The sequence below is a fragment of the Etheostoma spectabile genome, chromosome 6, assembly GCF_008692095.1.
Source record: "Etheostoma spectabile isolate EspeVRDwgs_2016 chromosome 6, UIUC_Espe_1.0, whole genome shotgun sequence".
NCBI classification, from domain to species: Eukaryota; Metazoa; Chordata; class Actinopteri; order Perciformes; family Percidae; genus Etheostoma; species Etheostoma spectabile.
Window position 1 is genome coordinate 3,788,917 of NC_045738.1, and position 25,496 is coordinate 3,814,412.

Consider the following 25,496-nt stretch of genomic DNA (forward strand, 5'->3'; position numbering starts at 1 on the left):
TTTCTTTCACAAGAAAGTTTCCTTCCCCAAGAGTTGTAGATAGAGAGATACCCTCTTCATGTCTATTTAGCAAATAAGTTAAGTTACGGCCAGCTGCCAGTTAGCTTAGCTTAGCATAAATACTAGAAACAGGGGGGGAAACAGTTACCAGTTTACCAGCAACTGTAAAACTCACTAATTAGCATGTTACAAACTAGTTGTCTTTTTACGTGGTTGGCTTGGCTTAGGCTGTATGCTAGGCTAAGCTAATTAGCCGCTGGCAGTTAGCTTGAAGTTTACATTTAAGCCCAGTTCAGACTAAGGGCTGTGACACACCAACCCAATAACCGGCCTTCGGACAGTCCAGGTTGGTGAGTCGTGTCTGTTCGGTGTGTTCCATGCCGTTGCTCGTCCGGAGGAGGATGAGCGTGATTAGAGCCTCTCAAAATCTGACAAAAATCTTTTAAACTGACCTTTGTCGATCTGAAATGAAGACAACTGCATTCAGAAACACTTTTTGGTGAGTAAAATATAGTAAAATATGAGACTGTATTCTGAACAAGCCTCCTTGACAGTCTGACTTTGAATTTCTGGAGGAACCAGACCCACTTGACACGTTCATCCAATCAGCTGCCGGTTTTCATTTTTGGGTGACAATACAGATAAGCACCGCCTGCTGTCATGGAGACGTCTCGTTGCTTTGGCGTGTTCTGAGGCACTTTTTTTTACCAACTCTGGGAGAATGATCAGTCCAACTGCATTTTCTGCCAATGGTCAGCCGTCTGGTTGGTGTGTCAAGGGCTGAAAGATTCACAACAAGACGAAACCATTTTAGAACGTTGCAGAAATAAATGTTGCAGGGGTCTGAATCGGCACTGGTGTGACTGGCAGGTTTTAAAAAAACTGCAGACCAACGCGTCGCAAGTAGTTGCATGTTTTAACTCGTCTCGTTGAAAATCTTTGGTCTGAACTGGGCTTTACAGACATGAGAGAGGTATTAATCTTATCTAATAAGAAATATAGTGAAGAAGCACATCAAAATGTCAAACTTCCTTTAAATAGCCTATATATTCTGAGTTTAAAAATGAAAAATGCTCTCTAGCCACTAAAGAACATCAAACATCAGGATCAAACATCCACAGCAGGATCACAGTCTGTACAAATACAGGACAATGTACTACTACAGCAGTATTTATATTAGTTGAACATTAGTAAGTCACTAAGTGTTGATAAATGAAGAATAGAGAGGCGAGGACGAACTGTGGGGCGAGTCAAAAACACGATCAAAGAGAAAAGACAGCGCTTACACATTATCAGAAGCAAAATGACCTCGGATTTCTTTTCAGAAAACTGCATCTTCAGCTTAGAAGGTGGGGCTGAAAGAGAGCGTGTGTGTGACGTGTGTTGTCACATTTCTGATGCAGCCAATCAGAAAACGTTGATTTTAGGTTCACAGCTAAGTTTACTGGGTCAAAACAGATGCCAGAAGAAGGGACGGTATGAGATAGAGGAAGGGAGGAAAAGAGAGGAGCGAGCACAGAGTACCAGTCCCAAATGTTTACTCTCACAGGCTTTATCTTTCTTTTTGCACAATGTTTCTGTCAATCTCCAGCAGTTTTCTCCTTCTCCTCTTTATTTTCATCTTTCTGTGTTGCTCTTTGCTTTCACATTTTGTCCCTTATTACCCACTTTGCAATAAATGTTTTATTGTATTGCAATAAAACCCATTACCCCTTACTGAATAGCTGTATCATGTTCTAAATATATCTGTGTTCCCTTAGGTTTTATTAACCCTTGTGTGGTGTTCATATTTTTGTTACACAGCCAATGTTCCCGGGTCTGGTGGACACCCTTATTAGGCTTTTAAATCAATACATACATAACAATTTATGTAAAAATACTTAATAGATGTTTACTTTAGCTCAGTTACCAATGATATAGACATAGTTTATTGTTTGTATTTGCCATTTACCCTTGTGAGATCACATTTATGATCATATGATCAATTTTGTTTTTTATGAGAAAACAAGGAAATCCAATTATAAAAAAAGGAAAAAAAAGAGAACGTACAGTCAGTGAAAATAAGTTAATTTTTATGTTCTTCACAAATAAAAAGCCAAGGCCAGTAAGTTTAAGTCAAAAGAAATAATAAATAGCATAATCTTTCTTTTAGCAAATGTTGAAAACAGGTCCCACAGACCCTAACAACACACAAGAATACACAAGAATGCACAAGAAAATAAATTGAAAATATTTGGCAGATTAGTTCCCCTGGCAGAGAATAATTTCACTGTGTGAGTTTGCATTTAAATCATCAAGATGGATATAAAAACGCTCCTTCCAGCAGAAACTCTTCACTGTTTCTGGATTTAGGTCCCAGATGGTTCAAAGTTAAACTCTTAAAAACACTTTTCTTGGGATTGTGGCAGTATGGCAGTGTGGGGGTTGGATGTTGTTTAAAATGAAAATGCATGTCATTCATTTTAATTTCATTTATTATACAGGAAAGTTAAAAAGTAACATTAAGTTACAATGTAAATGTGCCTGACTTAGTTTAAAAACTGGTTTCCAGCAGGTTCCCATTCTGCAGAAACATAAAACATTCAACATACAGCATATGAGGACCAGAACATTTGTACAGGACATTAGCATGGGCTGGACAGTCACGAGCTAAGTTTCCTTCCACTTGTCAATCAAATTATCTGAAGTTCTGTAAAAAAACTCATGTGAATAAAGCTGGTGAAAGTGTCCATCCAACAGCTTTAAAGCGTATCAAAACCTGTGCGTAAGGACTTAATTTTCACACTGAATTGCACAACATTCAAGCAAACATTTGTGGAAAAAGTTTTGCTTGACAAAATGGATCGCACCATCTACCAATGATACAAATGATCAATATTGCACAAGTTGTTATAGTGCCGCTGTGAGACAACTCTTTTTCGAGACATGTTCGCTGTTTGAGCGCCTTCCATTTACTCCGGTGGACGTCCCACAGCTTGTTGTAACCTTTGTTGTCCATATCCTTTACAAGTTCCTGATAAATTATGGCATTTCTTAGATTTTTGCTATCTAAAATAACCGTTATATTTTGCTCGTAAATTAAATTCAAAAAGTCTCTTGTCTCCTCGTTTGTCCACTTATATCTGTCTTTTGTTGACACCCGCCATGTTTGCAAACAGAGCGGAAATACTGGGTGGAAATGAACTAAAACTTCTTGGTTTTGAGGCGGGTTGCAACAATAAAATGACCTAAAACTTAATTGCAATTCATTATTTATTTGGCAAATAACCTTTTCTTCAGCGTTTATTGCAAAAGACATATATCGATCAGGATGAAATCCAATGAGACCGAACATATTTTCTTTGAGACAATATTCATAAAATTCAATCGAATTTTACTGTTTCCATAAGGCATTTTTCATTCAATATCACTTAATTTGAATAGAAACGTGTGGATGGAAACATAGCTACAGACAACCAAAAACAAACAATACAGAAAATGCAAACAAGACTTGGACCATGACTGAACAATCAATGTGTGCCAGTGTAACTGTTGAGAAGGAATAGTTTGGATGCCTTTTTTAAATTTGTGTTGGATGCTAGTGTTCTGATGTGATAGGGAATGTCATTCCAAATTTTGGTGTATGTATAAAAAAAAGGATTTCTGACCATAGTTGTTTTTGGCAGCAGAAAGTGTGATTTCATGCATAAATTGCAAAAAAAAATCCCCTCTGCTTTCTATCTTCTTTTCCATTGCCCTTATAAATGTTGCACCTGATGGAAAGTCATTTTCTCTAATTGTCACTCTCTATTCTTGCATCTTCATTTTTTTGGGGTCTTTCTGGTTTCTCCTAGCGTTGCTTCCTAGCTCTTTTTCAACTGTTCTGTTTGCTGTTATTTTAGACATCCAGCAGCATATACCTGTCAGCAGTCTGTCAGTATTTGAGATGTATGGGAGGAGCTAAAAAAAGAAAATGGATCCCACTAAAGGGCGGAGGTGGAGTAATTTTGTAAAATGTTTAGAGTTTTAGAGTTATAGAAGTACCCATGAGTAATTTGAGGCATGCATTAGCTGAGATCCTGCTATTTGTAACATGGCTTGTAATCAAAATATGTATGGGTGTGGGGGGAAAAGGTAAGAGAACAACACTAGATGAAACAGAGAGAAATCACAGGTAGAGGGATCAAGAGTAAAATATTAAAGAGAGTAGGAAACACTGAGAATGCAAACCGTGGAGATAATAGGCGGAGGCAGCTAAGAGATAAAAATGAAATGTGAAATGGAGGCTTGATTGGGATGAAAATGAGATGACACAAATGAGACAGAGAGGAAGAGAATTGATACGCCGTTCACTGAAAACACAAAGGACTCCACACACATTCCTTCATAAACAATTCAACCATACTTGCCGTATAACACACACACACACAAATTATTACACACCATATGCTTGTCCCATTTACTTATGGTTTTGACATGCAAGCAGTGCTGTGGCTATAATTTAAGAATAATTTGTCCCTGCTGTTTCATATGTTTGTTTCTTATTGCTACCCATATGGCCAAGCAGCATGGCATTCAGTTTACATACAGCATGCTTCTATTTCCAACATCTCCATCAGATAACATTCAGCACAACACACACATTTCATATTGGACTGGCTATTCTATCTCTCATAGCACAATGTTTTTCTGATTACCATCAGAGGCAATATGGGGCACCACAATTCACTTGCAAATGCTGCATGTGTAAGACTGCATTATGCTTTTATTGGCTACTGAAAACATTTCTGATTTAAGAACAGACACAGGGGAAGGAATAGGAAGGCATTGTGCTGGGTGCAGCCTTCAATAATACAATTTTGTGTCAGCGGCAGTGGAAGACTCCCTCCTGTGCCGCACATAGAAGCACTGGCCTGTCAAACAGGCTTTTATTATGAGACAGTGTGTGTGTGTGTGTGTGTGTGTGTGTGTGTGTGTTTATGGGAACTTGCAAGCTGGTGTGCGAGATGGGTTTTGTCCCGTGTCTTTTGCCGCATATTCTTATTGGTTCACTCAGATAACACATAGGAAACGTGCATTCCCTAAAGCCATGATACACCTGGAACATCTGGCATAGTAGATGGACAGTGATAGTGTTTTCCCATAATATTTTTTTCTCTGTACGTTTGATTTTTCCATAAGGGTTTATATAGTCATCTTTTTCTTTTCTTTCTCCTAAAGTCAATGTCATAGTATAATTCTCTTTACTCTATCCATTGTTATGAATGAGGAAAATAGCAACAACATAGTGATATGAGGATTGAATTCAGATTTTTGTAGTGTATAAATTTGCGATGTAATAACTGAGCCAATGACTGTATTAAGTGCAGTCAATCCATTGCTAATTGTGTGACCTTTATTTTTACCTTTTTAACATTATGAATGTATTTGTTTTTAAAGGCGTACTGCTTCTGAGTAAATGTGTATATATGATGCTGCACGCCGTATCAACATGGCACAATTCAACAAACATGGTTCATCAGGTTTGTTTATTTGTTGGTAGCCCACAACTCTTTGTGTGCAACCACCTGTGTTTTTTTGCGGGCTTATTCTTAGAAATATAAATATGATACTCAGTCACTTAAAACTATAAACTTTATTGCTATACAGACAATCTGACCTCTTCTTTTATTTAAGATTGATTTATGCTAATGGTTTATAATGATCCAACACTGAACTAAAGCCCAGAATTGTTATAACAGCTAGCAGCTAAACTCCAATTCGGACTTAATTTAAATTAGGGAGGAAATTCTAGTGCCTGGCTGAACCAGTAAGGTACTTTACCACATCCAGGAAGGCTTTTCACATCTGTTAAAGTTCCAAATTTAATGGGGTCCCATATTTTACTCAGCCAGATTATCCATATATCTCAGTAAACCTAATCCTTGGGACAGGCCACACATTTTTAAACAACTGCTGACCTGTGTTTTTCACATCCAGTGTCTGGTGCTGGGAGGACTGTCAACATCATTTTGCTTTGTGAATTGCTGTGGCTGAAGGCTAGAAGGAAGCAAAATCTACCACTCGCAAAACATCTTTGATGAGTTAACATCAGCAAAACAGCAAGAATTTATCATGTGGCCATGCCATAAAACCCCCACAATGCTAGTCAGCTCTTCAACCTAAAATAATTGTGTTAATAGCAACACATCCAATACAGTAAACAAAATAAGCTTCCCTAAATTAGAGCTCTCTTTCAACATATTACTATGTTGACAAGGTATTAACAAGGCGGTCTGTACTCATTAGCAGTACAGTTGCTGACACAGAACTGTGACACTGGCAAAAGCCAGCAGTGAGGTACTGAAAAGGTGTGGCTAATAAAAAAAAATGATCAGCTGCCTCAGTTGCCTGCATATGAGCAATGAGATACTGATACCATCAACATTTGTCAGCTAAACATGACACTTCTTCCTGTCAATGAATTTTCAGTTCGATAGGAAAATAAATAATAAGCCCTTAAACAAAACAAATCACATTTACCCGACCTTAGAGTTTGCAGACAGTAAACAGCGAGGAAACACTGGAGCATTATTATAGTATAGTATAGTATAGTATCAGATCATAACAAGAGTTAGGTCAAGACACTTTACAGATACTCTATACACTCTACATTTTACAAAGACCCAATAATTCCAGTAATTCTCCCAACAGCAAGCATTTAGTGCGACAATGGTGAAGAAAAAACGTCCTTTAAGGGAGAAATCCTGGACAGACCCAGTCCCTTTGTAGGCGCTGACTGGCAATACCGGTTTGGGGTGTGGTGGACAGTAGCAATTACAGTCACAATAAGGGACTAAGGGATATGTATATATATATATATATATATATATATAGTAGTTCATGGTCATAGCATGGTACTGTAGGGCATTACAGCGTGTAGCAGGGCACTGCAGGGTGTTTCAGGGTGTAGCAGGGTATTGTAGGGCATTACAGGGTGTAGCAGGGCAATGCAGAGTTTCAGGGTGTAGCAGGGCACTGCAGGGTTTCAGGGTGTACGGGTATTGTTAGGGCATTACAGGGTGTAGCAGGGCACTGCAGGGTTTCAGGGTGTAGCAGGGTATTGTAGGCTAACAGGGTGTAGCAGGGTATTTTAGGGCATTACAGGTGTAGCAGAGCACTGCAGGTTTCAGGGTGTAGCAGGGTATTGTAGGGCATAACAGGTTGTAGCAGGTTTTTAGGGCATTACAGGGTGTAGCAGGGCAATGCAGAGTTTCAGGGTATAGCAGGGCACTGCAGGGTTTCAGGGTGTAGCAGGGTATTGTAGGGCATTACAGGGTGTAGCAGGGCACTGCAGGGTTTCATGGTGTAGCAGGATATTGTAGGGCATTACAGGGTGTAGCAGGGCACTGCAGGGTTTCAGGGTGTAGCAGGGTATTGTAGGGCATAACAGGGTGTAGCAGGGTATTTTAGGGCATTACAGGGTGTAGCAGGGCAATGCAGAGTTTCAGGGTGTAGCAGGGCACTGCAGGGTTTCAGGGTGTAGCAGGTATTGTAGGGCATTGCAGGGTGTGCAGGGCACTGCAGGTTTTCAGGGTGTAGCAGGGTATTGTAGGGCATACAGGTTGTAGCAGGTATTTTAGGGCATTACAGGGTGTAGCAGGGCACTGCAGGGTTTCAGGTGTGTAGCAGGGTATTGTAGGGCATAACAGGGTTGCAGGTATTTTAGGGCATTAGGGTGTAGCAGGGCAATGCAGAGTTTCAGGGTGTAGCAGGGCACTGCAGGGTTTCAGGGTGTAGCGGGTATTGTAGGCATACAGGGTGTAGCAGGGTATTTTAGGCATTACAGGGACGAGCAGGCAATGCAGAGTTCAGGGTGTAGCAGGGCACTGCAGGTTTCAGGGTGGTAGCAGGGTATTGTAGGGCATTACAGGGTGTAGCAGGGTATTTTAGGGCATTACAGGGTATTGCAGGGCACTGCAGGGTTTCAGGGTGTAGCGGGGTATTGTACGGCATTTCAGGGTGTAGCAGGGCACTGCAGGACTACCGGTTGATTTTAAGAATTTAACTGAACTGATTAAACATTCCCAATCATCACCAAAACAACTTTAAACACTTTTGGCAACTTTGGCATGTTCTGTAGTTGGCGTGATGCAAATTTTTAAATGCAGAGTTAACATATTATATATCTACCAACTTTTATGATCATCCAATAATTGTGAAGACATCAAGAACTGTCAAGTGTATTATTGACCCCTACTGTAAGAGTTCATTGCCAAAGATGTAAGTCAATGGAAAGTCATTTGCTAAGCCCCATACAGATTTAGGCTGTGACACATTGTTTGATGTTTTAACTCCCTACTGTTATTACTTTACTGAATATGAAATGACACAGTAATTACGAGGTATGAGACTGGCAGCTTTGATTAGAGGTTATATTCATCCATATGGAGTGAACAATTAAATAACTACTGTCGTTTCCCATCCGACGTAATTAAAACATCAAACAATGCGTCACTGTCCAAATACTTAAAATACAGAGAATAACAGCGCATACACCAAAGAATAAACTCAAATGACAAAGGACCTTTGTTGAAAATTGAAATTCTGACTGCTATTGATATTCTGAGCTTCAGTGTTGAGAAGTTAGTGACATGACTGGTGCTGTGATGTATCACAAAAACACAAACGTTGTATAGTTGGAGTGTCTATTGTCATGCGATGATTCTTTTAAACATTTCAAGAAAATGCATCTCATTCACAATTTTCTATGATCGACATGATATAGTCATATGAGAGCATTGCATAATAAGTTACATAATAATTCACATGTTATCAGAGACAGTCTTCACCATAGAAAACAACCTCATAAGCCATTTGTACAAGCAGCTATTATGACCCAAGTCTACGCTGATAGCGGCTGCGTCCTCGGTTGGCTGTAGTAATGACAGTAGTAAAGCAGAAGGTAACGTAAGTATAAGAGTGCCAAATCTCCGCATAAGGAAGCAGCAAGCAAGTTTTTTTTTTTTTACTTTATGGAAATAATGGAACTAACGTTCTGTAGTAACATATGTAACATACATAAAGATTTTAACCCAAAACACAATGACACCACCGTTACATTCTCTGGTTTAGAAAATACTCCTGTGGGTTGTTTTTCCTGCCACTGCTAGAGGCGTTAAAACCATGAAACACTCCTATGGGTCGTATTAGAGGGTAGGAATAAATTACCTAAATCATCCTATGGTTTAGAAGACTTGTTGCATTGTCAAATCTAAAGAGCGATGTGGAGAAAGGCAATGATGTGGCCAATTACCATGATAAGAATCAGAGGAACATTAATAAGGTAATAGATTTTTTTTCATAGTGGACATTTTTGGCTTGTCACAGCAGTATAAATAAGAACAACTGCATTCCCTTTAGGTGAGTTAGGACCAGGGTCCTTGTGCATACAGGCTCACTGCCATGGTTTATCAGGACACTTAATGGAACTGAGCATCATCAACACAATTAGTTGCCCCTGTTCCTTTCCCTGTACAAGTCAAAATGTCTGCTGTGACAAAGGTCGTTTGGTTTACCAAATGACTTTCATTTAATTAAAGACATTAATGAAAAAGCATGACGAGAATTAAATTGAGATGTGCTTAATCAGTCAAAAAGGGGACGATCATCCCACTTATAGAAATACATATTAATATTATTACAACATAACATAATACGAAGATTGCAGATACAGTATATTGTTGACAAATAAAAGGACCGTCTAAAAGTGCCATACAAAGTGGTGGCTGGTAGCAGGCTTATACATACACTGTACTCAGTAGTGCATAGTATTGCGGGCTTCATACTTGGCCTCCAACCTCTTCTCCGTCATTTCTCACTTTTCACTGATGTATTTATAACACCACGGTCTTACAGATTGGAAGCAGACGTAGGAAGAGGGCCAAGCTGAACTAGAGGCTGCCCAGGAGGAGGCCCAGATCTGTAAGTGCTGAGCTCTTTAAAATTAAGAACTGCTATAAGGATGCTTTAGGTCAATTAGAGACCGTGAAGGGGGAGAACAAGAAGCTGTATCGTAGAGTACATCAAGCATGTTCTTCCTGTGGTTAACACTTAACTGTCTGTTCAAGTTCACCCAGGAGTCTGGTATATAACACACTTGGAGTCAGTTGTTACATCACCCTCTGAATGAACAGATTAAATGTTTGTGGTCAAGGAATCACGATGGACATTTCTTGACTATGAAATCCTGTTTTGGTAATCTAGTAATATCATGTTAGAAGGCTACACAGAAAAAGAACCTTACAAGCTACTGATATTATGAAGCACCAAAGTTCCAAGTGAGTACAGGGTTTCATCATCTTTTGGACAAAACAAATCATATTTACATTAATCTGAGCCCACAGCTACTGGACAGTAAATCCAAGGAGAAGCACTGGGTCCAGTTATGTTGAAAATATATTTCCTATAATATTGGCTTCTTTGCTGTGTTTTTGTGTCATACATTAATAGTAATAGTATAGTAGTAAATAGCTGACTTTAAACTATTTTGAAATTTTGGTGCATTTCATTTGAACGCCCCCTGAAGTTGGATTTCCAACTTGGAAAGTTGGAGAACCTCAACGTATCAAGAGCAAAGCAGACCTTAAATTCAATATGCCTGTAGTGTTAACAGTTTACAGTAGTGAAGGCTGTAGAAAAATGCAGTTTATTAGCACTCCTGTTTTAATTGTGTCTCGTTAAACCATTCTGTGGACATGTTGCTGCGGTATTTGCACAAAATGCAGCGTAATGCATTGTTATTATCTGCTATTGCTAGCAATGGCTAATCTAGCTAGCGCAAATCCCACTGAAATAATGGTTATCCAACTTGTTGTGCCTCGGGTGTGACGTCATTCCCAGCTCCAGCTTCCGACTTCGAGGTGAATGGAATGCAGGATTAATCCAGGACGGAAAATAAATAAAAATGCTATCCTTGATAAACAAAAATTGTAGTTTGCTTGTTTTTGTGTTAGACCCAAAACATTTTTTTGGGGAAAATACTATTAGGAAGTTGCAACATAAAAAAAGAACTCTTATAAAGACTTTAAAAATGTATTATGAGAAAATTAGGATAATAACTTTACATTTTATTACAATATAAAATGTGTTATAGTCCCTTGCAACTTTTACTTTCATCTACTTTAACATAACTTCTTACCATGACATAAACATACCTTTTGTACAGTGGTCAGATGGTCAGATTGTTTGGATTAACAACAATGAAGAAATGTGCATTTGTTTTGTCCGTTTCTGTCACACATTACAAACTATCAGTGTCAGTGGCATATTCATAACACAGCCATCATCCACATCATGATTGCTGGACACAATGCGTTGTGAGCTGAGCAAAAATAACCTAAAGAATTATTTTTATTTTGAAAGTACAACAGAATGACATTAAAGCAGAACATTTGAACTGCGTGTGGTATCCCCTCCCCAATGAATTTCATCTGACTGATTAATTGAATTAGTCTGCGTTATTTACAGTGCCATGATGAGGAGACCTGTGAACATGAAAAATCCAAGATTATATGTGGTCAGCTTCAGCTGAACATAAAGGTCAAGGCTGTGAGCCTTGACAGGAAGTAGGAGATGATACAAATAATAGGAATAGCCAAAGGGTGATTGACTCCATGCAGAGCATCCTGAACTCTGTGGTGAGGAGCAGGAGCGATGCTGAGAGGATCAGGAAGAAGATAGAGGGAGACATGAATGACATGAAGATTCAACTGAGCTGAGCCAATCAGAAACAAGCTCAGATTGTCCAGGAGCAGCTCAGAGTACCTAATGGATCATTGATCTAATACAGCTCTAGTCAAAAGACTGCAACCAACAGCTCAAGAGCTGATGCACAGTCATAACCTTTCAGTGAAAATACTCAATTTGTGTTTTTGGTTGTTGTTTTGTTTTCTGGAGGGCCATCTTTCCAAACCAGATGAAACAATTATTTTGCCACAGCAAACACCTGAATGTACTGTACTTGTTGAAGTGAAAAGTACACATCATGAGTAAAATGACTTATAGCTAAGACAATCTGACTTGCTTCCGCATTTTCAGATAATTATGGTTGTTTAGTTTATTTGCTATTGATACTGTAGGAATCAGGTGCCTATTATTCTGGGGCCTCTTCTGTTTAACATCTACATGCTCCCACTGGCTCAGATTGAGGAAAACAACAAAAACCACCCAGACCTCTCAGGTCATCTGGGACAGGTCTACTTTCTGTCCCCAGAGTCAGAACTAAACAGGGTGAAGCAGCTTTCAGTTTCTATGCTCCTCATATCTGGAACAAACTCCCAGAAACCTGCAGATCCGCTGCTACTCTCAGTTCTTTTAAATCAAGGCTGAAGACCTTTCTTTTTGATGCTGCCTTTCTTTAAATGACTGCTCATTTCTTTAATTTTCTTGTGCTTTAATGTGCTACACAAATAAAGCTGCCTTGCCTTGCCTTGCCTTGCCTTGCCTATTATTATTATTATTATTATTATTATTATTATTATTATTATTATTATTATTATTATTATTATTATTATTATGTTACAACTGAAGTGGTTTTGATGAATTCACACAGTATAACACAGTATACAACAAAAAACAATTATATCTAGTATAGTATCTAGTATCTTTGTATTCTAAGGAACTTATGTGTGCATATAGGGCATCACAGAGTCAAAGGTCAAAAAGCAGAAAGCTGTAATACCCTTCACATACTGTTTTTTATGAAACCAAATTATTTACATGTCTTATTTACCAAATTTTTTAAGATTCTATATATGAGAAGCATAAAACAACAAAAGAGACAAACAAAGTCATAATAAAGTTAACATTACATGACATTCATTTGAATAAATGCTTTTACTCAATTGGTGCATTTGGAGACATTGTTTCGCCTTCTCTACAGATATCCAGATCCCCAGAGAACTCCAACATGGACTTTCAACACTACTAATAACAGTGGCATTTATTTCACAATTGTGGTTAGTGTGCACAGTGGACAAAGCAATCTTGTGGAAATAGAGAGGCGATTTTGTTTGCAATTCTTCCTGTCACACATTGGGTGACCAATGGGCCAAAATCCCCCCAAAAAGCAGTGCAATCATTCGCTGTAATAGCAGGGGACCTTTTCACTTAGAAACTGTGAAAGCTGAGACACAGGAGTGGCATTAAACTGCACAGGCTGATTAGGGGCTTGATTTTAAAACACAGGACTTCAGCTAAGTGGGGGTGATTTACAGGATCTCTAAGCCAGAAAAAAATCTGCATTATGGCTGGAATGGGCCACAGTAGATACCCGCAACAACACAAAGGTAGTGATGAAAATTGTTTTAAGGCTGCGCTGTAGGAGTAAGTGGAATCTATTTCTTGTGTACAACAGTGCCAGGTACACACACCGACACCCACACTTGTACAGTGCACAAAAATACTGACATTGATTTGAACACATGCACAAACACTCAGACACACAAACACACATGCAGGCACACACACTCAATAGGTGGTCTGACAGAAGTGGTTTATTGTGCATGAATGCTCTTCAAATTTCACTGTGTTGCATCAGCCAGCCAACTGTGTTTTTGCTAAATTAGTTTGCCCTTGTTTCCTAGAGCAAATGAAACAGCAGAGTATGCAGTGCAAATGACATTTAGATCTCCCATTTAAAGTGAAACATAGCTTTGAAAAATATATACTGTATATGCTCAGCAAAAAAAGAAATGTCCTGTCCCTTTTAACTGCTTTTATATTTTAAGCAAACTTAACATATGGAAACATGTGTTTGAACATTAAAAGATTGAACAACTAAGACATAAACTGAACAATTTTCATAAGCATGTGAACAACTGAAATGGAATAATATGTCCTCAGTATCTGGTGTGGCCACCAGCTGCATTAAGCACTGCATCGCACTGGCCAGTTCTTGCGGTTGCTGTTGCCATCCTGTTCCTGTACATGTCCGCGGTGTGATGTTCTGATGGACTGATCCTATGCAGGTATTGTTACATGTGGTCTGCCACTGCGAGGACGATCAGCTGTGCCTCCTGTCTCCCTGCAGTGCTGTCTTAGGAGTCTCACAGTAGGGACATTGCAATGTATTGCCCTGGCCACATCTGCTGTCCTTATGCCTCCTTGCACCATGCCTAAGGCACGTTCACGCAGATTAGCAGGGACCCTGGGCGTCTTTCTTTTGGTGTTTTTCCGAGTCAGTAAGAAGGTCTCTTTACTTTCCTAATTTTCTTATAACTATACCTTAATTACGTACCGCCTGCAAGCTGTCATTGTCTTTTTTACAGTTCAACAGGTGCATGTTCATTAATTGTTTATGGTGATCAGACAAGCATGGAAAACATTGTTTAAACCCTTTTCAATGATGATCTCTAAAGTTATTTGGATTTTCACAAAAGTATCTTTAAAATACAGTCTGTCCTAAAAAGGGGCGTTTATTATGTTCAAGGAGTTTCATCCCTTGTTATTTCCCACAGACTTTTTTCTGACCTCATAATTTCTACATGTTTGTAATAACATCATTGGATAAAACATTTTTTATACAAAACATGGGAATGTATTGTTGAACTGGAACATTGTAGCATCGGTTACTAAGAAGGAAAAGTATTGTCATATTATTGCATTACTACCATACAGGAGTTGGAGTGGATTAACCATAGACTATGGGTTTACTGCAGCTGATTAAAACAGCTGTTTTATAATAAAAACAAGATCCACATTTTGCATTAATCAATTGTTCCAAAGACTTAACATTTACACATACGCATGTTCAGTCATTTTGTGGTGGATTATTTTTTTGGTTTTATGCAAATTTCACCCTTCAGTTTGATTTAGCTTTTTGCACCTTTTTAATTAAAAAGAATGTTCACAAAAAATAAATGCTGCAAAATTTAGCAAGTTGCAGAAGTACCAGCAACACATTCTTATTGTATATAATTTGGTAAACAGGATAGATTTTTATAGATCTTCCATTGAAATAAATAGTCATGTGGTTAAATTTGTCAGAAAACATTTTCTGCACAATTCTGATTATGCAAATATGGAGCAGAGGCTTTGGAGCATTGTCAGGCTGTGATACACGCTTGGTTTGTACAACTAATTAAATGATTAATCATTTCATTACTTATTCATTTATTTGTCCATATATTTACCCATTTCATCAGTCATTCATTGGGTCATATAATGTAATACAAAGACTTTTACAACATCATACATTAATTATATTTTGTTGGGAATGATGAGTCAGTTTAGTTATGACAATTATTAGTCTTGATATCTCACCATGGCCATTTTTCAGTCTTATGCCCATAGATCAAGTACGATTGTCTGTCTCCAAGTTATATGGTGACGAAGTTTGATCAGCAGAAAGAGCAAAAAGTTTACGTTTGACACCATGTGTTTTAATGGTGCTATGAAATAGGCCATTTTAGGGAGGGCCACGCACACATTTTGCTCCTGTCATCTTTCATTTAGGCGTGTAGAAGCATTGCAAATGTTGCAACACACCACATGTATTCTTGTCACTAACATGTCAAGCACCCATATCATGAGTGAGCCATTCAAGAGACAATAGGCGATCCAAGGCAGACAAATACATGAACATTTGAATGAGAACTGTAGTATGCATGGTATATACTGTATATTTTGTGTAGCAGTGTCAGTGTAATTCAGCAGCCTAAATTAATTTTATTCTGAGGTCTTGAAAACATCTAGCAAATTCTATTCCAGAGTTATACCAACACAAATTACAAATCAGTTATACACGTAAAACCTGAACCCAAAATATGTTTTCTGCCTAATAAAGTCCTGTATTGTGCCTCAAAAACAAGTGTTGTGTTTGTATCTATGTATTTTTATCAAACGGTACTTGTTCTTAGGGGTAGGTGATAGCAGGCACTGTAAATGTTTAATCACTCTTCCTGCCTCCTGTCTCAAAAACTAAAAAGGAAAACCTGTTATTTTTTTAATCTCACAGAAAGCTAAAATTCTGCTGCTTGTGTGCATGCTGAGGTATATGCACAACACACAAACACACAAACACACACACACACAAGTGCGCACACTGCAGGCCTGTCAAGCCTAATTTCTTCAGTGAAGCTACAGACAGTCTTTCATCATGGTAAAGTGAATGTGTGCAGTGCATAGTGACAGTTTCACATACACAGCCACTGAGTTAGGTCCAACATTGCTGGTATTTTTAGAAATTTCTGTTTTCAAACTGAATTTATCTGATCGTTACTTTGGGTGGTACTGTTCTCGTATCGTCTTTAATCCCCTCTCACATTGTTTACTGTACTGAATGCTCTTTCTTCTACAGTTCTGGGTTGTTTTGTGTTAGTCGGGTCTTGTCTGCAATGCTTTGGGGTACAATATTTGTCTTTGTCATTTTCTATTTTATTCTATTTTATCCAATCCTATTTTCTTTTATTCTATAGCAGCACAAAGGAAAACGTGTACCACATACTGTTACAGTTATATACAAATATGTATATTGTGCCAGAATCTAATCTCCACCCCTTCACATATATATTTTAAACACATCTGACAGTTTATCCAAGATAACCTATCTTTGAGAAAGAGTAATGGTAGAGGTTCAGGTGAAATTTCTTCATTTAGTGTCTCCTTTCTCTGTTCTGCTTTGTGTTGCCTGTTCTTTTTTTTAGATTTCTGTTCCTTTCCTTTTTCCTTGTTTTTGTATAGCATTCCATCCTGCTTTCCTATTACATTCTCTCCTCTTCGATGCCCCTGCTGTATCACATGTGTCTATTCTATTACATTCTATTCTGACCTTCCTGTTATTCGTTGCATTTTTAGTATCTCAGTATCAAGTGCAGTAAGTGACAGTTATTGGTCGGGTGTCAGTGGCTCAGGCATTACCTCTCCATAAGGCTGATCTCATTTCCTGCACACTTCCTCTGTGGGGTTAACGGCTGGCAGGCTCACACACATCCTGGCTGAGGTGCATACTGTAGGAAGGAAAACAAATAGCAGCCATTTCTGTCATGGCAGCTAACAAGTGTGAGATAGCATGTGTGTAGTGCATTTTGCAACATCATGTCAAATTCAGCCAACTGATTCATGTTCAACGTTCACAAACAGGCAGCTATGATGATAATAATTATCCCTTAATTGTCCGCTAAAACCATAATTTCTCATTCCTGCACCCCCTTTCTGCATTATGCATGTGTTTTGCTGTAGTTGAGCAAAATAACTGCAGGTGACATGTTTTTGCTTACTAAAAGAAATTTCAGGGTAAAGAGTGCTAAAATTGATGTTATTAATGAAATAACTTCCTCCAGAAAGTTGAAAATAGGAACCATTCCATCAGTTGAGCTGTCTATTGTGTAACTGGTCTTGTGAGGCCCCGTTCTAACTTTTCAGCCCTTGTGAAATTAGACTATTGTTAAATGTTGCACCAATAAGAGGGCTGCCAGTTAGAACTGGTGGGGCTTACCTCTACACACAGTCTCGGTTCTGGAACCATAGTCCTGGATAGGCTGTTGGTCTCTTTTCTTCTCCGGAGTTGCCCAGGGTGTGAGGCGCCGGGCGGGTATAGGGCTACTCATAAGCCCTCGGCTGAGCGCCTACGTTGGAGTTCACCCCGGTGGACGAGCGGGTTGCCTCCCTATGCCTGTGCGTTGTGGGGGGGGGGAACTTTGTTTGTGCATATGCACCAAACAACGGCTCAGAGTATTCAGCCTTCTTGGAGACCTTGAATGGAATCCTGAATGGGGCTCCAGTGGGGGATTCCATAGTTCTGCTGGGGGACTTCAACGAGCATGTGGTCAATGACAGAGTCACATGGAGAAGTGTGATTGGGAGGGGGAAGTTCGGGGTCCCTTGCTGGAGCCGCTGCCCCCACGACCAGACATCGGATAAGCGAACAAAGATGGATGGATAGATGGATAGATGGATGGATGGATAGATGGATAGATGGATGGATGGATGGATGGATGGATGGATGGATAGATGTTGCACAACAAAGAGGCTGTAGCTGAATTGGAAAAGCTGGGGAGGAAATTAACAGTGAAGAGCAGACAGATGACTTTAGAAGGAAATTGGGTCTTCAAATATATATTTTACACTATATTATTCAATTTCAGAAGACATGGTGCTCTTTTTACTACAGAACAAAAGTTGTAGGAAACATTTTGCATTAGTAGACTATTCTATAGCTTATAGTTTGCCCTATTTTAAGTTAGGTTGTTATGAAGTACTGGATGCCACCCATATGTTTACTTCAGTGGAACAGAGTTTTCTACCTCACATACGCATAAAACAGGGAAACTTGGAGGCTTCATTACAACTAGGTCAATGTTCGCATTTCAGTTCACTGCTGTAAAAAAAAATATGTTCCTATTTTTTAGGCCCGATTCATGATCCAGATAGCAGATCACGGGAACAAGGCCGGATGTTGGACAGAGCTGAAGGCAGAGGTGTAATGCTCTCTTCCCTCTTAGGACATCTGTTTCAATGTTTGATAGAATGACTGTGAAGCCAGGCAAGACTGACAGAAAGTATGACAAACTGCCCTAGAAAATATAAAGATCCCTTTACCTGGTATTTAGATCCATGCTATGTAATGAAATCAACTGAATCACAAATTATTTATTAAACACTTTATTTAATAGAATTCAACTCCATACAGTTCCAACAAAATAAAATTCACAGACAATCAAGTAAAATCATTTTACCTGCCATACAATTCCATACCATTCAATATGTATAGGGTCATTTTGACTAACTTTAAATCAATCCAATGTGCTATTCAGACATTTATGTTCACTTGTGAGGGCTGTTAAAGGAAACCCCAGCTCAGACCTCCTTCCTGTTTTGTGTTTACCTGTGAGACTTTAAGGTTATAAATCATCAGCATGCTGTACAGACCAATATACCATTTGCACTATAATGGTATGTCCTGGAGGCTTTGATTTTCCTGTCTGACTGACTGACTGGGGGCCCTTAGGAGAGGGAAAGGAATTGTGATGAACTGTTCATAGAAAACGTAGGAGCCTCGTATCTGAACACTGTAGCTTGGGTTAATAATCACAGACAGAGATGGAGGGAGGCAGATAGGGAGGCTTCAAAGGTGTGAGGTGTGAGGCTCTGGCATTTTGTATTCTCCACAATTTGTTTTCTTATACAAATAAAATATGTGTTTACTTCCATGAATAATTATATATGACTGGTTTAAACGCTTAACGCAGTTAATTAGCCACGCAAGCAGCCACTTTGGCCCAGACTAAACTATCGCAAAACTATCAAATGGATTACCGTGCAATTATGTGCAGAAATGCATGGTTCCCCGACGATGACGCCTTGTGACTTTAATGATCCGCTGAGGAGAGGCGCAGACAGCAGGCCAAATTGTTTACCTATCCTATGAAATATCTCAACATCTACAAAATGGATCGACATGGAAATTTGTATGGATATTTGTGATTCCATTATGATGTAACCCACTGACTTTGGTGATATATGTGGTTGACACTTGTGGTTTTTAGTGCAACTAGTGCAATGTCAGTTAAAATTGGACAGGTTTTAGAATGGGCACATTGATTGGCCTCTGGTATTTCGGTCACTGCTCATCCAAAAAGAACTGGACACTGTGTTTCCTTGGGTCCTTAACAATACACTTGCTATGACATAGTTGCGCCCCGTAGCAATGCTACAGTATATGACTCAATTACTATGGCGTGCTATTTTGGACCATGTCTGTTTCTGGGAACAAATGCTTTCATTCCAAAAGTCACATAGCTGATGCTTGAATCTGGTCTCTCTTTCTCCATCTTTTTTTGAATGTACCAGCAACAGAGAAGGACTTTTACCAAGCATGCATTAACACACTAAACAAAGATGGTGAACATGTAAAACATTGGCATTTAAGTATTGATATATATTGAAAATAAAAAAAAAAATTTTGCTCAAAAGTATCTTCAAAGCATGCCTAGCCCTGCAGAGCCTTGTTTTTATCAGCATAATAAGTCATCAAAACCATATAGGCTGTGCAATATATTACAGATGAACTAATTAAATAGTATTAGTGCCCATATTGTGAAAAAAAAATCTCTTTTTTAGGGATTTGGGGTGTTATTTTGGGTCTCTCATGCTTCCACACTCAAACATCCATGCTGTTTTGAGTGAGATACAGGTTTCTAAATGTATAGCAAAACAGTGCTACACACAAGTTCACCATAATCTATAAAAGAAATACTTACATGTCTCTGTTCTCCAGGTATTTCACGCAAAATTGGAAGTGTGCCCTTGTTCAGAAGAATTCTCCCAGCTAATCCTGCCTTGTACTGACTGAAGTTAGAAAAACAAATAGCTAGCCACTGTGATCTTACCGAGCTACTCCGCATGTGCAACTCCCAACAAATAGGGTAAAGAAGTGAGATGTCTCACTCTGTAGCTACAGTAAAACCTGAACACACAGGATTTAAAGAGGAGATGCAGTTTTAACAAAAATTTGGTGTGTTTTTGAAGATTATACCATGTAAATGTATTCTGAATTAACCTCTAAATACAATTATGAACCTGAAAAAGGGCTTACTATGGGTGCTTCAATACCTGATGTAAGGGCAAATATGGTCAATAACATGCTGCATACAAGTTTTCTCATTAAAATTTGTGATGTTAAATAAAAGAGAATAAATACATAAGCTCTATGTGGAATGTAAGGCCAAAAAGCCAACCACATACTATAGTTCTACATGACTTGATGCTTCATGAGGTAAACCTATTATTATAGTTGAAATGTTGTTTCTATCATTGTAGGTCAAACTGGATTTAGTTAAAGTTCAAGAATGTAAAGTAAGTGAACTACAATCATGTAGTAAAACAAGGTTTAAAAAGGCATTTACTTAATGATTTAAAACACCATTGTTTCTATGACACAACGTCCACTTTACATTTTCAAATCACCACTATAATTACAACAGTACCCTGTAGCAAACCACTGAACTCTTAGCTACTTAAAGGACTTTAAAGCACAGGTGTGGAAGAGGTACTCTATACACTGCATCATCTCTACACTGTTATTAAATCCTAATATTGCAAATGTAGTCCCATGTCTCTTTGACTCTGAGTGACTGAGTGAATGAGTAACCATTGGACTTCTTTATTACATTATTAACATCATATTACCTAGATTTTTGCATTACAATACAACATTCACTAATAATCTATGTATCAATGCGGAATGCTGTACATATATTGTAACATGAGAGCACTGCAATTTGGGAGTATTTCTCCAGCTTTACATGTTGCATGAGCACATGTCCTTATGTTGTATTTGTTCCCCTGTGAAAAAATTGATATCCTTACTATTTAACAGATACAGTGCACATACATAATGTGTTCTTTTGTCAGCACTAAGGTTGTCAAAGCTGTGTAACACTGTAAATCCTCAGATGCATGCATTGTTCTGACTTCATGTACATGAAAATCATTAAGGGAAAGCTGTGCCACTTAAAGAGAGTCATGTACAGTACTGTGTAAAGAAATGTGGACAGCAATTAAACAGCACATTCTCTCATCTCAAACACAACACTTGGAGGTCCTGAAAATACAATTAGTGAATATGTCATTATAACAGAACTTTATACAAACTCATGAGATACATAGACAACACTTTCCAGCAAGAGTTTTCATGGTTCTCACCATGTGACACATACAAGAAAAACATCAATGCATGAGGATTTTCTAACTTGTTTACAGCCAGTTATATCTTGTGAAAAGTAACACTTGTGAACCTTTGGTGATTGCACATCCTAAAGTTCTTATTTATACTCCAAAGCCACCAGATGTTACTGATATATTAAAAGTTAAATACTTGAGTTGCAATCAAAGGACTTTAACGACAACGGAGATGATGAACAATCAGATGTTACATGTGTGACAAATATGCATCATTTTCTTCTCCATCAAGCTGTTTTCTTTTTTACCTTCATTCATCCATTTCCACGCTGCTCTCTTTGCAGATGGAGTCATATAAAGATAAAATGCGTGACTTTTTTTTTCATATTTCATTTGATATATATATTCTTCTGCAAAAGAGTAATAGTAGAATCTGCACAGGTAAAAATAACTATAATTTGTCATTGAAATATTTTGCACATGTTCCTGTTGATTGAGTATGTGGGAGTAACTTCTGACTTTATGTGATATTGTACACAATCAGCTCCAGCAACTGGTATTATACAAGATCCAACAGATGTATTTGTGTATCTTCTATTCTGTATATATTCTGTTTCATTGTAAATTTCAGTGCAAAATGTCCTTACAAAGTTGTATCTCAATTATTGTTTGATTTCGAGCAGATGTAAAAACCCGATAAAATAAAAATGTAACTAAAAAAGACAGAGTGTAAGAGACTCTTGCGGTCCCTAGAGGTTGTGCTGCTCTTTGCACCCAATGTGAACAACAACACACCCTAACTACCTGACTGCCATCCTTAGCCTGCTGCACTGTTAATCGGGGACTGAAAGCATTAACCAGAGGATCAACTTTGCCTGTAGGGATTCTGTCTGTGTCAGGGTCCCTCATGTTGCCTTCACTGGGTAAATAACAATTAGTGTACATTGACTTGCATTGCATTTGCGCTATAGACCATTATCTATTGACAGGAGTTCTCAAAAAAATTTGCTATTCTGGGAAACTCAACATGGGATCATTACTCAGCTAAACCCTGAATCTGAGTGTGAAATAAAAACGGCCTCATAAATCACTACTCTTTACTATATCATTAAACAGGAACTGACACATAAATCACTACACGTCTATATTATCCCCAGGGAGTATGTGCGTTTGCACTGTCAGGCTGTCTGTCTCCCCAACATGTCAGTCTGGCAGACTTCACATCTGGATCACTATTATTATGACAATCATTACATTTAACACAGTATGGTATTTTGAATAGCCAACATTGAAAGTTAGTGTCTTGTCAGAGAAGCTGGATGTTTAAATGTACAGTATGTTTTTAGACCTGAGAATATACAAGAAACAACTGACAACAGTGAGATGGACGTGTCTCACTTAGTGGAACTACATATAAATACAAATAATAACTTAACCAGCATGTAAGAACAGACTTACATCTTTGACACATTTCTCAATGTCAGTGGGAGTAAAAGTGGTTTTATGTGAAATAATGGAATGGGTAATGAGTGAATTAACTGGTAACAGCAAGCTCATTTAGTCTTGTGAGGAAAACTATTAGAAAAAAATTAGAGCCTCATCTGAAAACGACCCATGGCTAAATATGTTGGTAAAAGAAGACATATTGTGGAAGTAATCAAACCTAAATATGGATTCATGCTTAGAACAGCAAATTGGACAAAATTACCCTCCAGACTGTCTCTCATATGTCAGACAGTCCAACTATATCAGTGTGTGTCATCTAATAGTGAACATTGCAGTTGTGACTCACCATGACACATTTGAACACACACACACACACAAACGCAAACAAAGAGAACACACAGAAAGTTATCAATAGCTTGATTATTCTTGTCGATGAGCAGTTGTCCACAGTTTATTGTAACAGTCTTATCAAATTTGAATTTCTTTGCTTTTTCGGAAATGTGACCCAACAATACGGTGGAGGTAATGTCATTGTCCAGAATATGTGTGCATAGTCATCTCAGTGCAGTCCTTGTTATCATCTCTGTTGTCACGCAAGGCTAACAATAGCCTTTGGTTGATATTAAAAACGTGAACACGTGGTTTCTTAATCACATTAGTGTAAACAAGCAAAACAAAAGCAGTCACCAATCAACATGACACGTAATCTCATAAAATCATGATACTAAAGTGAAGAGAACAGGAGAGAGGAAAAAGTGTGTGAAGAAAAAGAGAGAAACCCCTAAACACTTTAAATTAAATCCCAATCTTGCCTCTTCCTCCATCTCCCTTTACTTTCTATCACTCCCTCATTCTGCCCCTTCTTTCCCCACTCATTTTGCTGCCTCACTTCTTTTCACCCTCCTCCCCTTTCCATTCTTTCTGTCAGTCTCTGTCTCTCTCTCTATGAGCGGACAGGCAGAGACAGGGAGACTGTTGTTGTGCTTGCAGTCTGACACTATCAGCTCATAAATCCCTGTCAACAGCTTGTATGTCTCCTCTCCTCCCTCCCTTCCTCTCTCTCTCTCTCTCTCTCTCTCTCTCTCTCTCTCTCTCTCTCCCCTCCACTGGTGAAGTAGTAGAGGAACCCAATGACCTGCCAGTGAGTATTTGAATGGCACAGTTGCACACATGCATGTACACAAACACACACACACATTTGAGGTAGAAAAATAAAAACACAGATGCATGCACCAATGGCTGTACTTCAAATAGATAGATAGATAGATAGATAGATAGATAGATAGATAGATAGATAGATAGATAGATGCTCTCACAAGGCACTCTACAAAATTGAAAAGCTGTAATTCCTCCACCCTCTGTCTTCCTCTCTCTTTTCCTCCCTCCCTATCTATCTTTCCCTCAGGCAATGTTTGCCGGCAGACAGTCATCACTGACAAGTGCTTCCTGTGGTTGGGGGTAAACACCTGGGTAATGAGGCCACACTGCACAACAACCTAAAGAAAATTCCACTAAGGTTTACAGCCTTCTCTCACTGCAAGTGACACATGGGGGCACGTAGGGGCACACACTTGCACACACAAATCCTGCAGAAACACAAACACACATACATGCATGCACACAAACACACAGAGACAGCCTTACATGCACATGCTTGGCTCAGACTGCTAAAAAAGCAGTAAGCCAACCCAGCCATGTCAGCCAAAACTCAATACCCAGACTGACTGCCGTGTTGTAGTGAGCTGAGGTGAGGGGGAACGAACCGAAGTCAAGCTTTTCTGTTCCTTCACCGTCACTAATAGTTTATTCTCCAAACTTAGAAACAAATCCCACTTCAAGTGTTGTCAGTGATAAACTCAGAACCATTTGCAGCATGCCTAAAACCCTGACTGACTGCACTGCAAAGTTGTGCTGTGGTGAAGTGTGAGAGCTACTGCAGTAAAGGAAGAGGAGGAAGATATATTCATTAAAAAAACTAAACAACTTTGATGATACACTTGCCTGTAAGGTAGCCCCTTTCACACTTTCAGATTAGGGATCCTTCTCCTAAAAACGTTGCAGACCCCTGACTCATGGCATGGTAACTGATGTATAAGTCAAACTTATATTGAAGTTAAATTGTGGTCCTAATGATTTCGTCATGTTGAACCAAAACTGTGGTCTGAAGATATGGCCAATGAGCATTGTTGCAATATTATATTAGATTAGATTAGATTCAACTTTATTGTCATTGCACATGTATAGGTACAAGGCAACAAAATGCAGTTTGGGTCTAGCCAGAAGTGCAATGGCAGTAAGTGCAGGATATACAATGGTTTCATAAGTGCAAGATGGATATGTACTGAATAAATATAGAAATGAAAACTATTATAAACAGAATTTTACAGATAGATTTGTCCTATGAATATAAT

The 25,496-nt window shown here is 38.6% G+C and overlaps 1 protein-coding gene and 1 long non-coding RNA gene across 2 annotated transcripts in view; one reads left to right on the top strand and one right to left on the bottom strand.

The window, feature by feature from the left end:
• Nucleotides 1–25,496, bottom strand: part of mal2 (mal, T cell differentiation protein 2) — an 871,414-nt gene that overhangs the window by 153,589 nt on the left and 692,329 nt on the right. The gene's annotated exons all lie outside the window — the stretch shown is intronic.
• On the top strand, nucleotides 6,900–7,509 carry LOC116690861 (uncharacterized). The gene is made up of 3 exons (XR_004332378.1): nucleotides 6,900–6,955; nucleotides 7,126–7,144; nucleotides 7,498–7,509. It is a non-coding gene; the product is annotated as an uncharacterized LOC116690861 (long non-coding RNA).